This window comes from Leptonychotes weddellii, chromosome 3 (assembly GCF_054177405.1).
Source record: "Leptonychotes weddellii isolate Sample4059 chromosome 3, ASM5417740v2, whole genome shotgun sequence".
Taxonomy (NCBI): Eukaryota; Metazoa; Chordata; class Mammalia; order Carnivora; family Phocidae; genus Leptonychotes; species Leptonychotes weddellii.
The window spans coordinates 2,991,242-3,005,870 of record NC_138371.1 but is presented as its reverse complement, the minus strand read 5'-3'; the positions used below and the strand labels follow the sequence as shown (position 1 = coordinate 3,005,870).

The 14,629-nt window shown below is 52.5% G+C and overlaps 1 long non-coding RNA gene across 1 annotated transcript; it reads right to left on the bottom strand.

Annotated features, from left to right (window-relative positions):
* Nucleotides 1-316: 316 nt before the first annotated feature.
* On the bottom strand, nucleotides 317-8,020 carry LOC145720421 (uncharacterized). Its single transcript, XR_014143317.1, has 4 exons — nucleotides 7,484-8,020; nucleotides 7,348-7,398; nucleotides 2,098-2,201; nucleotides 317-1,265 (listed from the first exon to the last, which is right to left on the bottom strand). It is a non-coding gene; the product is annotated as an uncharacterized LOC145720421 (long non-coding RNA).
* Nucleotides 8,021-14,629: the final 6,609 nt, after the last annotated feature.

Genomic DNA, 14,629 nt, shown 5'->3' with positions numbered 1-14,629 from the left:
GCACATTAGGGCAAAAGATAAACATTTGGAACAGAATAATTAGAAAAACCTGGAACCACCATAATCAGAAACAGCCTCTAAAAGAGCTTAATTTTGAGGGCGCCTGGGTGGCTCATTTGCTTAAGCGACTGCCTTCGGCTCAGGTCATGATCCTGGAGTCCTGGGATCGAGTCCCGCATCGGGCTCCCTGCTCAGCGGGGTGTCTGCTTCTCCCTCTGACCCTTCCCCCTCTCATGCTCTCTCTCTATCTCATTCTCTCTCTCAAATAAATAAATAAAATCTTTAAAAAAAAATAAAAGAGCTTAATTTTAAGACAGGGTTATATTATGGGTTTTGCAAAGAGGCTTTATTTCTTAACTAGCGGGGGAAACAATCCGAATGCATGTGCTACTAACTCTAACAAAGTTCAAAGGCTTTTTCATGACACTTCAGTATATTAATCATTCCAGAGGGGACACAGAGTCCTTGTCCATGCAAAGGACATGGGGGAAAATCCAGATCACCCAGCAAGGAGAACAAGGTTATACTTGGAAATGAATGACTTTGAAAACTTGTGTGACACCTTTATTTATTTATTTTTTTTTTAAGATTTTAGGTAATCTTTATACCCACCGTGGGGCTCAAACTCACAACCCTGAGATCAAGAGTCACAGGGTCTACTGACTGAGCCAGCCGACCCCCCTACTTGTATGGCTTTTGATTTCAAAGTGGGAGGTAGAGCAGACCTGGCCTGACCCCCCTGGACCTGGGCAGCCCCCGACAGGCGCCTCTGTCCCTCTGTCCTTCTCTCTCCTGCTTCGGTCGACCTTGTAGATGCCTCTCAGGGATTCCGTGGACACTGTGTCCCAGCTCCCTCGGCAAGAGCCCTGGGTGATGGGCAGTGATGTGTGACAGACAAAGTAGCCTTCTGAGACGCACCTGCTAACACACCTGAGCTTCTTCCCTGGTGAGAAACACCCATCTGCCTAGGCCGGTCAGGCTGTGCTCCCATTCATCCGCCCTGCTGACCACCTCCAACAACGTTTTAGCCATCATGGCCTGTTGTCCCCATGGCTTCCCAATTGGGAAATGGAAACCAGGAAGGTCAAGAGAGAGGCCTGGAATCAGCAACCGCTAGGCAGTGTTGAATTCGAGCCCACACCTGGAAGTTCCACAGGACTTGACTTGAATCCACACATCTTGCTTGAGTCTAGACTCGCTTTGAACTGGAGGTGCTGGGACGACCATTCATTGTTTGTGTGTCGGTCGATGAGTCTTGAGCTGTTCTGGGCTGGAAGGACACAGAGGTGAATAAACCAGGGATGATCCCAGCCCCGCCAGCCCCAGCATCCCAGGGGGAAGACAGACAGTAAGAGACACGAAGCCCCCGGTCTCATGGAGCTCTGGCTGGCACAGTACCAGAACCAGAAGGGTGTCCTGCCCCCTCCTCCCCCCAGCTTCTCAGGGGGCAACTCTCTCCTCCCCTAGAGATCCCCAGCTATCTAGCTTTCCCTGTGTGTCTGAGCCTCACTGTCCCCTGGCCATGTGCCCAGGCCAGTGATGAAGCTGACAGGGAGGGACAGCGACAAGGAGGCCAGGCCAGGCCTGGCCCCAGAGCGGGGAGGAGGAAGAGTCCGCCCAGCCCCACCCCTGCCGCTGGAGGTTGCCACACTCCTGGGATCCTTCTTGTCCCTGATCTGAGCAGACTTTTCACCATCTAGAAGAGAACACCCAGAAGACAAAGAAAATAAAACTCCCGTTCAGAATGCCAAGATGGGGAAATTTATCTTAGTGCTCAAAAAAAATTTTTTTTTGGAATAGCATGATATGTCTGAGGCCCATCTTTGAGTGGGAAGTTGTATTTATCCAACTGTTCCTTGTTATCTCCCTTCCCACCATGACAGGGTGAGGGCAAGTCTGATCTGGTGGACTCTCAGAGTTCTGGGTGGGAGGGTGGGGCATGGTCAAGGCCTTGATCTTCCTGGGCAGTGCCCCCACCACCCAAGCCTGTCTCTCTCTCTCTCTCCCCCCTCTCTTCCTCCCTCCTCCAGGAGAGTGTTTGCATTTGGTCCCATCCTCCTGTTTTGACCTCAGCCAAGCGACACGTCACACCCGGACATACATGATCCTGGACAAAGACCCCGCGTGGCGGCCTCCGTGGAATCTTGATGTCTCACTCCAGTTTCCCAACATCCACATCCAGCTGTTGGAGGTTAGTGCTTCTGTCAAAGATTTAAAAACCATTTTCAGGAAATCTGAGTGTTTCTGGTTTGGCCCAGGCCTTGCTAAAACATCCCACTGGGAGCAGGGAATCAGGCTCGAGATGCTCATGTTCGTAGAAGTCAGCCCGGAAGGAAAGGCGTCCCGGGCTCCTGGTGTCTCGACAGGGTTGAGCCCAGCGTTTCCAGCAACTCCTCTGCCGCTACCCCTTCTTCCATAAATGACCCCAAGTGCCACCGGCCTGGAATAGTCCTCCTGAGAGCCCTCCAGCCGGACGCACCGCCCTGCCTCATTGTGATGCCATGAGGGCCCGGGTCGTGTCCCACGCACGGCCTGAGTTTGATCGCTCGTTCCTCACGTGTGTGGAGGACCTTCTCGGTGTTGGATACTGCTCTGCAATGCTCCGGAGACGGGGGAGAACAGGCCAGGACCCCAGCCCTCGGGCAGCCTCCGCTCACAGCAGGAGCCAGGCCAACATGATGTTAGCTGGGGCAAAGGGAGGCTGGACCCTGTGGGGACTGGAGGCATGATGTGGAAAGTTCCAGAAGCTGGGGTTGAGAAGGGGAGCCAGGTGTCAGGGGCCCTTGAAGGCCTGGCCGTTACTCTGAGTGAGAGGAGAAGCCTTGAGGCACGAGGGCAGAGGAAGCGCAGGGTCTGGTCCTCCCCAGCGCTCATACACGTCCTCCCCTTCCTCGGCCAGGCTGTGGTCCACCCCACCGTGCACGGCGAGGGCAGTGGGAGTCCATAGCAATGAGCATGCGCCACCAGCCAGGCGGCCGCCACCCGTCACATTCACACTGCTCTGGAGGCAGGCAGGACTGACCCCCATCTCTCCCCGTGTGGGGGCCTCTGGTTCTCTAGGGGACCTGCTGCCCACGGCTGCAGCCAGGATCCCCCGGGGTCCGGCTCACACTGTCCTGGGGTCCCTGAGAAGTCCCTGGGCACGTGGGGTGAGCCACGGTGGCGGGGCTCGGCAATCAGGCCAGGACCCCGGGCCAGGCGTGCACCCCTGGTGACCAGGGAGGGGAGGATGTGGCTCTGGCCACCACACCAGCCAGAGCCAACAAATGTTTCCTTGGCTGCAGAAAGTTCTACGGGACAGGGCCGTGCCCAACGTGCGGGTCTTGGGCCGTCGCTCTGCTGACACTCTCCACAAGAGCCCCTGCTGTGTCCTAAGACCGGTCCTCCAACCGGGCTGTCCTTCATGGACATTCTCTCCCTCTCTGCAGACTGCCTTTTCGTCTTAACGGTGTCTTTCACAGAACAATGTTTTCATTCTGATGAGGTCCAATTCATCAATTTTTTTCCTTTTATGGGATATGCTGTCTGATGCCAAATCTCAGAGCACTTCACCTGGTCGTAGGTCCCAAAGATTGTCTCCTCTGTTTTTCCTACGAGTCTCGTGGCTTCACATTTTACATTTCAGTGTGGGATCCACTTTGAGTTAAATTCTGTACGAGGTATGAGGATGGCTCAGGGTTCACTTTTGTCCACAGACATCTGATTGCTCGAGGGCCATCCGTTGGAAAGACAGCCTCCCTCCCTCCGTCGGCTTGGTTTGGCACTGTCGTCAGAAACCAGCTGGCCATGTGTGTGCTCATGTTCGTGCTCAGCTCACGCAGCTGTTGAGGATCACCTGTGGAGCGTGGGGCTCAGGGCCGGCGATCGGATGGACACCCCTTAGTCAGCAGGATCACGGAGCAGAGACCGTGTCCCTCCTAGGCCTCGCCTTAGCCCTCAGCAGCCCGAGAGCTGTTTCTCCTTCCAGCCCCACCACGCTGCTGCCGGGACACACGGCAGCTCTGCCGGGACACACACACACCCACACCACCACAGGGGCTCAGCCAAAACTCTGCCCCAACAAGCGTGTCCCGACAGCCTCGCCCCTACCCCACGTGGGACACACGGCAGTTCTGATGACAAAGGCACGTGGGGAGGATGCGGAGGGGATGTCCCCGACTTCCTTGTACTGGGGACCAGGCTCAGGCACCCCACTCTGATGTCAAGCTTTAGGGATCCTGACCGCTCTCTTCAGAGCCCACATCACTGGGTCCCCAAAGAGTCCCTCCCAGCATCTGTCCCTGGAGCGGCCGCATCTCCCTCACTTTTAACTCAGGACCCTTCCCGCTGCAGCTGAGGCCCATTTCCTGTCCAGGGTCCCCCACGCAAATGAACAACAGCTGGGAAACGTCCTTGCTGAGGCTGAGCACACGGCGTCACCCCCACCCCTGAGGGGCTCATTGACTGCCGAATGGGGGCAGGCTCCATCTTCCCCTGAGCGGCCCTGGCCCCCTTGCTGCTCAGCTGAGCCTTTCCAAACTGCCTCATCCTGTGGCCACAAAGGACAACCAGCCTTGCGCAGAGAGAGGGAGGCGGCCCTGCAGGGGAGTCAGCTCAGTCCCTACCTAGGGAGCGCCCACCCCGTGCCAGGCAGGTTCTCTGTGCCCTGCAACAGAAGTAGATGTCTGCAACCTCCTGCATCCTTCCTCTGGCAAGGAAATTTGGCCCCAAAGGCGGCCAGGCCACGGTGCAGAGCCTCTGAAAGCAGCTCACGGGAGCTCAGGTAAAGGCTTGGGGAGGTCGGAGCCCACATGCTATGGGGACAGGGGGACAGGAGAGACGGTCATGTTGGCTAGAGGACCAGTGAGGTCCTGGAGAGGGGCTGGAGCCTGAGACTGCTGGGGAGTGTGGTCTCTGATGGAAGGAAGGAGGCATGCAGACTGCAGACTACAGACTACGTGAAGAGAAAGGGTAGGGCCAGGGCTGGGGAGTGGTGGAGGCGGGACACATCGTCCAGGGAGGGACTTATCTGTGGGGTTTGAGGAGCCAGCCCCCACCCCAACTTTTCTTTCTTTGTTTTAAATTTTCTTTATTTATTTGGCAGAGAGAGAGACAGCGAGAGAGAGAACATAAGCAGGGGGAGTGGGAGAGGGAGAAGCAGGCTTCCCACCGAGCAGGGAGCCCGATGCGGGGCTCGATTCCAGGACCCTGGGATCATGACCTGAGCCGAAGGCAGAGGCTTAACGACTGAGCCACCCAGGCGCCCCCACCCCAACTTTTCAACCTTCTGATGGTGACCCTGCTTGTGGCACTAGGGTCCTCGTGCCGAAGGGACAGGCACGGTGAGACACCCGAGGCTAAATCTGACCCAGTGCCCTGGAGCGCAGTTGCCGTCAAAGACGTGGCAGAGTAAGGTCGCTGAGAACACCTTATGATAAACGCAATGGCAACAGGTTACTTAGCAGACAGCAGGTTTTACCTGCACTCTCAGGCTGAACGACCAGGCGTCAGAGGGCTTTCACCCAGCCCCCAAGTCCAGACCTCTGACGTCTGGACTGCTCATTATCTGTCCTCCCCAACCCAGGTGTTTGGGGGGAATGGATGAGAATTCCAGATTTTACTGAAGAGCTGCAAAAGTGCCCCTCAGAGAAGCTACCTATGACATCACCAGCAGGAGTGGGAGGGGGGATCCCAGCAAACACCTTGCAAAGTCTCCCCCACTGTACCCAGGGTGAATCCAACTAACATGAGACCCTTCCTCATCCTGACACCTGATGCTGGTCAGGCCGTGGCTGCTGTGAGGTCTTCTGTGGCAGCAAATGCACCCCAGCCAGGTCAACGTCGCTTCCCAATCACAGAAACCCCAGTTCCAATTGACTCAAGCAAAGAGACCCCCTCCCTAGGCGGAAAAGTTCAAGAATAGCAATGGTCTTGGTGACAACTGGATCCAGGACTCAAACAAGGTCATCAGGGCCCTTCCCTGCTCCTCCCAGCCACCTACCACCCAGGGACAGTGACCACCTGCGCTGGGACCGGAGGTCCTCTGTCTCCCAGGGCCGCATATCAAGCCTGGGGAAGACTCGGATTGGCCTGCTAGGGTCACATGCTACGGCCAGGAGGACGGGACAGTCCCGTGGTCCAGCTGGGTGGAAAGTGAGGGATCAGAAAGAGCAGTTCCCCGAGTTCCATGGAAGATAGGACCCCACAGAAAGAAGGCAGCCATAAAGCGTAATCTCCACACGGAGGATCATGGAGATCTCTGACATTGACAAGCGTTCCCACAGACATTACCTTGTCCAATTCCCTGTTCCCCACAGGGTACAGGCAGGCCCGATGGCTGCCGAGAAGCTGGCGGCCACACCCACTGCTCTCCTTCACGACACCATCAGACTGCTACCCAGTAGACACCATGCCCACCTGCAGCCCTGACTTCCCACCAGGGCCCCCGCTCCCAGCCAAGGGCTCTCTCTGGACACAAGAGCATGCACAGCCCCCTGGGGGTCCAAGAGCAGCCCTCAATCCATGACCGGCAGAAGCAGCAGAAGGAAGTCCTCACCTTCTCGCATCTGGAGGGGGACAATTCTGCGTGGTCCCTAGGAGGCCCAGTAGCCCACGGGGATAACCAGGGTGATCACACACCTGTCTCCCTGCCCCACTGCCCTGCCTCCCGGACCACCCCCCAGACAAACGACTTGCGCGCAGCCAAATTCTCAACTCGGGGTCTGCCTGGTAGAACCTCCAACAGGATGCTCTGTAAACACTGATAAGCTATTGTTGATAAAGCAGATACAAGAAAATGCTATAAAATAACTAAATTAGGGCGCCTGGGTGGCTCAGTCATTAAGCGTCTGCCTTTGGCTCAGGTCATGATCCCGGAGTCCCGGGATCGAGTCCCACATCGGGCTCCCTGCTTGGCGGGAAGCCTGCTTCTCCCTCTCCCCCTGCTTGTGTTCCTGCTCTCGCTATCTCTCTCTCTGTCAAATAAATAAAATATTAAAAAAAATAATAATAACTAAATTATATACCAATACCCTCCAACCCAGAAGGCAAATAACAGTGCACAGCTCCCCACCCCACGCCCTCAGAGACAGACATTGCTAATCGATGGAGGCCCCTTTTGGAGGCTGTCCAAGCCCAGCAAGAGAGAGCATCATGATCACTTAGTCATGTCTGCCACTGGTAGAATAAGTGGGGGGCACAGCATGTGCCTTGCTGTTTGCCATCCCTGCTCCAGCCAATTGGCTTGCAAAGCCCATAAACCCACTCAATGAATGTCACTGTCATCATGTCACCAGTTCTCACAATGGCTAATTTTCCTCCCTCCCTCCCCCAACATTGCCAGCCTTGCTAAGAGTCATATGTGCATACTTGATGGATGAACCTGCTGGAAAATGCCCAGGGCTCAGCTTGTCTCGCCATCTGACAAAGGAAACAGATGCCGAGCGCAGAGGACAGTTAGCACCCACCTGGGTGAGTGGTGCAGCTGAAAATAGGCATGACTCACCCTTGGCAGGGAGGACCAAGCTGCAGTTCCAGCAAGCCCTCCTCTGCCCTAAATGCCACCAAAGGTGTCCAGGGAGCAGAACCGTGCGTCCTGTAGGTATGGCTCTGTGTGTGCATGTCATGCAGCCACACAGCTGCCCAGACCCCACTCCCCCAAGAGTCACGCGGCTCGAGGAGGGCCTTAGGGCTCCACTGCTCATGTTACACAGAGCACAGCCAGAACCATCTGGCCAGGCCTGGAGCCCACTCGGAGTCCCTGCATAAACACATCCCGTCACCTAGGAAAACAGAATTACATTTTCCATAGTGAAGAAATAAATCTCTAGGGGGTATTTATGAAAATGTATACTCTGCTAAGGGACAGTGTGTTTTTTGCCAATTAGCTAGAACAGGGTCTTCGCACAGCATAACAAAACAAAAGAGAATGAGGAAAGGAAAGTCCAGTTAGGTCTGCGTTCAAAATAAACAGTCTTTACCGTTACAGACAGTCCCTGGTTCATACACGGTCTGAGTTCCAAGACTGTGTTCCCAAGTCAGTCATTTGGAGCTTGACATGTACTTTCCCACAGAAACTATGTCCATTGGTCATAAAGCTAACCCACGGCCATCTCTTCCTCTGATAGTGATGGAAGTACATTACCACCTTCACATCTCCACTTCCCTGCAGCATTGCCTTTGCATTGCCTCTGGGAGAAGATACATTCTGATGTCCAGAGAGGGTCAGGCAGGGCCAGAACTGGGGAAGGCCCAATGGGGTATGGGTGGGGCCAGTGAGATCTGGTTGCCATTGGCTTCTGGTGTGAATGCCAGCACCCCTCTCTCAGCCCCAGTCACCTCATCTCTGAACAGTTCCCACCTTACATTGTTGCTGCTGGGACGATGAAGTAGCCCCAAGGATGCAGGGCACAAGTTACAGAGCTTGGCCCCAAACAAGAGCTTGGGGGAGAAGCTGCACTGTTACCTTCATGTGCAAAAGAGAACTTGATTATGAAATCCAAGCATTTTAGGATTTGAGGGAATTCACTAAGTGTTTCCAACAAAGGGGATATCTGTTTTGCCCTAAAATGATCCCCAGGCCTGGCCCATGGCAAGCTCTAACAAGGACTGGGTGGATGGATGGATGGATGGATGGATGGATGGATGGATGGATGGACGGACAGATGGATGGGTAGACAGATGGACGGATGGACAAATGGATAGATGATGGATGGATGGATGGATGGATGGATGGATGGATGGGCAGATGGATGGGTAGACGGATGGATGGACGGATGGGTAGACGATGGATGTATGGATAGATGAATGGATGGGCAGACAGATGGATGGGTAGATGGATGGATGGATGGATGGATGGATGGATGGATGGATTGGTGGATGGATGAATAGGTAGGTGGAAAAGTGGATGGGTAGGTGGATGGATGAGTAGTTGGGTGGATGGGTGGATGGATGACAAACAGAGGGATGGACTGATGAATGAATGCATAAAGATCAAAACCATTCTTTCTTTTCCTTACCTTGGCCTCTGGCTTGAGTCCAGGGCCCTCCTCTCAGGGACCCAGAGAGCTTCCTCACCCATTCTACCATGCCGAGTGGGGGTACGGAACACACGTACACAGGACAGCTATCTACAAAGCAGCATGCTCTCATCAAACACTGAATCTGTCAGCACCTTGCTATTGGATTTTCCAGCCTCCAGAACTATGAGAAATAAATATCTGTCATTTATAAGCCACCCAGACTGGGGTATTTTGTTATGGCAGCTCAAACAGACTAAAACAGGTGTGGACGCTAGGTGGTGTGGCTCACTGGGGCCATCTTCAAGGATTAGCAACCACATTCTTTCAAGCCATAGTCCTCAGCAGGTCTAGCTAACATCATTTGCAATTTGTGGTCTCCAAAGTCAGCATGGCAGAGGAAAAGAGAGAAAGGGAGAGAGCTAGAGAAAGTACAGTGACTTCTGAATGCCTCTGCTCATCGGCCAGAACTAGTCCTATGACCCCACCATGACTGCAAGGAAAGCTCAGGAATGGAGAGGAGTGGGGGACTGTTTCGTCAGCCCCAGTGGCCTCTGCCCCACCAACTACTCCTCTAAGGATGGTCCCTATGTTGGTGAGCACAAGCGGACTCCCATTCACTGTGGGTGGGTATGTAAACAGGGATGGCCTCCACTGGAGGGCAGTGCGACCTGCCCAGCTTCCTGCTTGCTCCTGGCTGGGTGTGGAGACCACGGCATGCATGGGCCCTCTGGGCTCTAGGACTCAGTGGGCATGACTAAGCCACAGAAGACGACGGCTGAAGAACATCAGGACAGCAGCCTCCTGTCCTCTTTCCAGAGTATTTTGTGGTGTTGTCCAGAATAAAGAGGAACTCATTCCTCTCGAGGGTGGAGGCCGCTGGTGTGACCCTGTTGGTTCCCACCTAGTTAAGGAGAACACACAGTATCATTGTGGGAGGCAGAACTGGCCACATTGGGCAAGCTGATTTGTATAGCCTTTTCACACACTGTGCCCAATTCAGGGTGTCATATTAGCACAAAGGTGGAGAAACCAGATAGAAATCCAAGAACAACAAGACCACTTGACCTATAAGTGAAGGTGGAAGGTACTGGGATTAACTCACCAAATGAACAGGAAATGACTCAGCATCAAGTGCCTGTGAGCAGCAAGTCAAGAGTGTGGACATGGGTGTCGAATGGACCTGGCTTGGATCACTGGCTCCATCGTTTACCAGCTGTGGGCATTAGTCATATTACTTAACTTCTCTGAATGTCACGTTCTTCATCTGTAAAGTAGCCAAAGTCATAGTAGCTCCCTCACAGTGTTCTTGTGACCATTAAATTAAATCATGTGTGTGCTGGACTCATGGTGAGCTCTCAGTAAATGTGGGCAGTGTTCTTGCTATTGATGTTATTATCCCTATTTCCAACTATGTTGGAATAACGTGACAATCTCTACAAGTTTTAAGGTTAACTGAGAGAGGAATCATTAGTAGTCCGTCAGTGACCTTGACAGATCCTTAGTGTGGCAGAGCAAACCCTCCTCGCTCTGCCCCTGTCTACCTCTCCTGCATGATCCTACCTCACACCACACACCCCATCCCTGACAAAGGACTTACAGTTTGAACTGGTTAGGGTTCTTCTGGATGAACCTGGATGAACCTAAGCAAACTGAAGCTGCACTGAAATCCAAACACTAGAAAAACAGGACTCAGGAGGGGCAAGAACCAGGCAGTTCTTGGAGAAGGAAGGACTTCAGAGGCCATGCCATGTACTCTGGGTTTCAGTTTCACATGGAAGACAACTTGGCCCATGGGAGAACAAATGGCCTGGGATGGCTAAAGTGTAATTCAGGGAAGCCCTACTGGGGAGCGACTGATGTAGGGTCAGTCTTTCTGGCAATCTGCCTTAGCATAATCCAATCAGCATTGCCTGGAACGAATTGCTTGTGCCACGGAGTACAAGAGAGGATCCATGTTTTATTTTGTGTTAGGGAAAAAAAACCCTGCTGAGTACACCAAACTCTTGGTTTTATGGGGATTACTACTTTACTTTGAAAGAACCCATTTGAAAGTTTTAAGCAAATAGAGGTGGCGCCTGGATATATAGCAAGTCACAAAGGGGCTTCGTGGATTAATGCTGCTTAAGGATTGTGGCCTGAAAGAGGGGGTTATAGAGAGCTCATTATAAATAGAAGTGCTCTAATGAGTCTAGCGTCCTAAATGCAAACTTCAGGGTCGAGACGGGAAATCTAAGTGAGTAAGGTGGGCCAGGTGGGACACAGCAGGGAGCAGAAGGCTCTGGCAGCCTGGAGGGGGCATGATCCAGCTGGGTTCCCCTCCATTCACCCGCCGCAGTGGGGAAACGCAGGCCCAGCACTGTGAGATCTCCACTTTCAAAGAGAGGTTAGACATTTCGGACTTTTATGAGAATTTTTCAGATTTTTAAATGAGAGTAACTAACTCAAAAGTTGTAAAGCAGGGACACCTGGGTGGCTCAGTCAGTTAAGCATCTGCCTTCGGCTCAGGCCATGATCTCAGGGTCCTGGGATCGAGTCCCGCATCGGGCTCCCCACTCAGTGGGGAGCCTCCTTCTCCCTCTCTCTCTGTCTCCTGCTTCCCCTGCTTGTGCTCTCTCTATCTCTCTGCCAAATAAATAATAAAATCTTAAAAAAAAAAAAAGTTGTAAAGCAATGGGCGAGCCACACGTAGCCCCTCACAGACTGAAGCCCATCCCTGGGCATGCAGCCTCTGACCCCACTGAAATTCGAGAGACCCGAACACGTGGGCACCGGGTCACACCGCTCCCCGTTCCTCTCTCAGCGCCGAGAAAGAAAGGGCTGGCTGTGTAAACATGCTCGGGAAGAAATGGTGAACCCAGAAAGCTACCCACCTCTTCCCCCTGAAAGATGAAAACGGTGCTTAAAGAGGGTACTTTTTTTCATCAATACATAATTATGAAATGTTCAGACACAGAGCAAAGGTGAAAGAATCTCACAAGGAATGTCCTTATCTCTACCACCCACATTCTGCTATTAATCATTCACTGCATTTGCTTCGTCACATACCGATCCATCCATGCATGCCCCAGCCACCATCTACATAGCCTCGTAATGAGGTTCCTGGTAAATTAGCAAGGATGAGGTTTTGGAAGCTGTCCTGGTTCCCTTCAGATTCATACCCCCACTTTTCCTTCCTCTGCTCTGCACTGAAGGGAGGTATAATTCCCAGGCCCCGACGTCTTCTAGCTGGTGGGTGTGGGCCAACACTGGTGGAAGCACACAGGCAGGAGATAAATTAGGGTGTTTCTACCTCTCTCTCTCTCTCTCTCTCTGTTTGAGGTGGCCCCCAACTTGACTACAAGGAACCTGCTAGTCATCCTTCTGGGGTCTCAGCTCCTAGCTGACATGCCTGAAATGACTCCAGCACTCACCAGGTAGCCCGAGACCCTGGGGTCCAGCAACACCTCCTCCTCCTCCATTTGTCCCTACAGCCTAGAGGGGAGAGAGACTTTCTTGCTCATGTCTTGACTGCCTTATCATTCTGTATTCCACTTCTTACCTCTTTCCACCACCGTGGAAACACTTCCCTGCGTTGTGTCCTCTATCTGAAAAAACAGGCACGGATTCTGTTGTCTTGATTAGATCCTGGCTGAAACAAGTTTGTGACCTCCAGTCTTCTGGGAGGCACAGGCCACGATGCAAGATGCTTGTTGTGGACAACACCTGTAAAGGAAGGAGGGGAGGAAGCTATAGAGGAGGAGACAAATTCAGACCCACCATGATGGAGGCCACCAGCATGGGGGAAGATGGCGGGTCTGCAGGAAGCCCTGGAACCAGCCCTCCAAGGGTCCTGCATGGGGTAGAAGGGGCCAGGCTCTAATCCCCCACTGTGCCCAGAACCTGTCAGGAGCTACTGACAGGAGCAGCCTCAGCCCACACACCAGAATGGGTCCTAAAGATGCAGAAGCCAGAGGCTTCCCCACAAACTCACTCCTCCAGCTTTCCAGCAAGTTCTTCCTTAAAGGGAGAGCCAAGCGGTACACCTCCATATCCACAACAGCAAGCTACTCCTTTGTAAATATTGTCTAAATTATATCTTAATGTCATCTTGAGGGAGCCCCACTTGACCTGAGAAGTGAACAAGAATGGGTGAAACTCAACCTCCATAAACACTTGAATTTTTTTTTAAGATTTTATTTTAAGTAATCTCTATACCCAACATGGGGCTCGAACTCATGACCCTGAGATCAAGAGTTGCATGCTCTACAGACTGAGCCAGCCAGGCATCCCCTCCATGGACACTTTTAAATAGGTGATTAATCACAGGGTCACAGTGGATGGGATGGTTAGGGCCCAGCTGGAATGAGTTAAATGCAGAGAAATGTTTTTAAGAAATAAATCTCATCCAGTTGTCAACTGGAACATAGGAAACTATGCTCTAAAATTGCTATCTAGGGGCGCCTGGGTGGCTCAGTCGGTTAAGCATCCGCCTCTTGATTTTGGCTCAGGTCATGATCTCAGGGTTGTGAGATCGAGCCCCATGTTGGGCTCTGTACTGGGTGTGGAGACTGCTTAAGATTCTTTCTCTCCCTCTCCCTTTCCCTCTGCCCCTCCACCCTCTAAGAAATTAGATAAGATAAGGTAAGATAAAATAAACTTCTGTAACCAGCTCTAGCCACTGGCCCAAAAGCCTCCTGCTCACATTTAGGAAAATCTTTTTAATCAGATATAATTTACATCTAATAAAATGTACTCATTTAAATGTACATTTCAATAATCTTTGATAAATGTACACACCTATGTATATGAAGTATACATCTCGATGAATTACAACAACAGCATACAACCATGTAGCCACCTCCTCAGTGAACACATAGAACATTTCCATTGCCCCCAAAAGGGCCCCTTGTGCCTCTTCTTTTTTTTTTTTTTTAAAGATTTTATTTATTTATTCATGAGAGAGAGAGAGAGAGGCAGAGGGAGAAGCGGGCTCCCCGAGGAGAAGGGAGCCCGATGCGGGGCTCGATCCCAGGACTCCAGGATCATGACCTGAGCCGAAGGCAGTCGCTTAACCATCTGAGCCACCCAGGCGCCCCCTTGTGCCTCTTCTTAGTCAACCCCTGCCCTCAGCACCAGACAACTACTTGCCTAAACTAAAACCTTTCAAATTTCTGGAAGAAGTACCCAGCGGTGCAACTGCCGGGCCATATGGTAAGGGCATGTTGGGTCTTCCAGGAAACTGCCATATTCTTTTCCAGAGCGGTGTACCATCTTACATTTCTACCAGCGAGGTTAAGTGACCTAGCTGCTTCTCATCCTTGCCAGCATTTGATGTTATCACAGGTTTTTGTTTTAGCCATTCTCACAGGCAATGATATCTCATTGCGGGTTTCTGTTGCATTTGCCTCATGACTAAGATGCTAAGCACCTTTTCCTGTGCTCATTTACTGTGTATTCTCTTTGGTGAAATGTCTGTTCATGGGGAACCTGGGTGGCTCAGTCGTTAAGCGTCTGCCTTCGGCTCAGGTCATGATCCCAGGGTCCTGGGATCGAGCCCCACATCGGGCTCCCTGCTCCGAGGGAAGCCTGCTTCTCCCTCTCCCACTCCCCCTGCTTGTGTTTCCTCTCTCGCTGTGTCTCTTGCTGTCAAA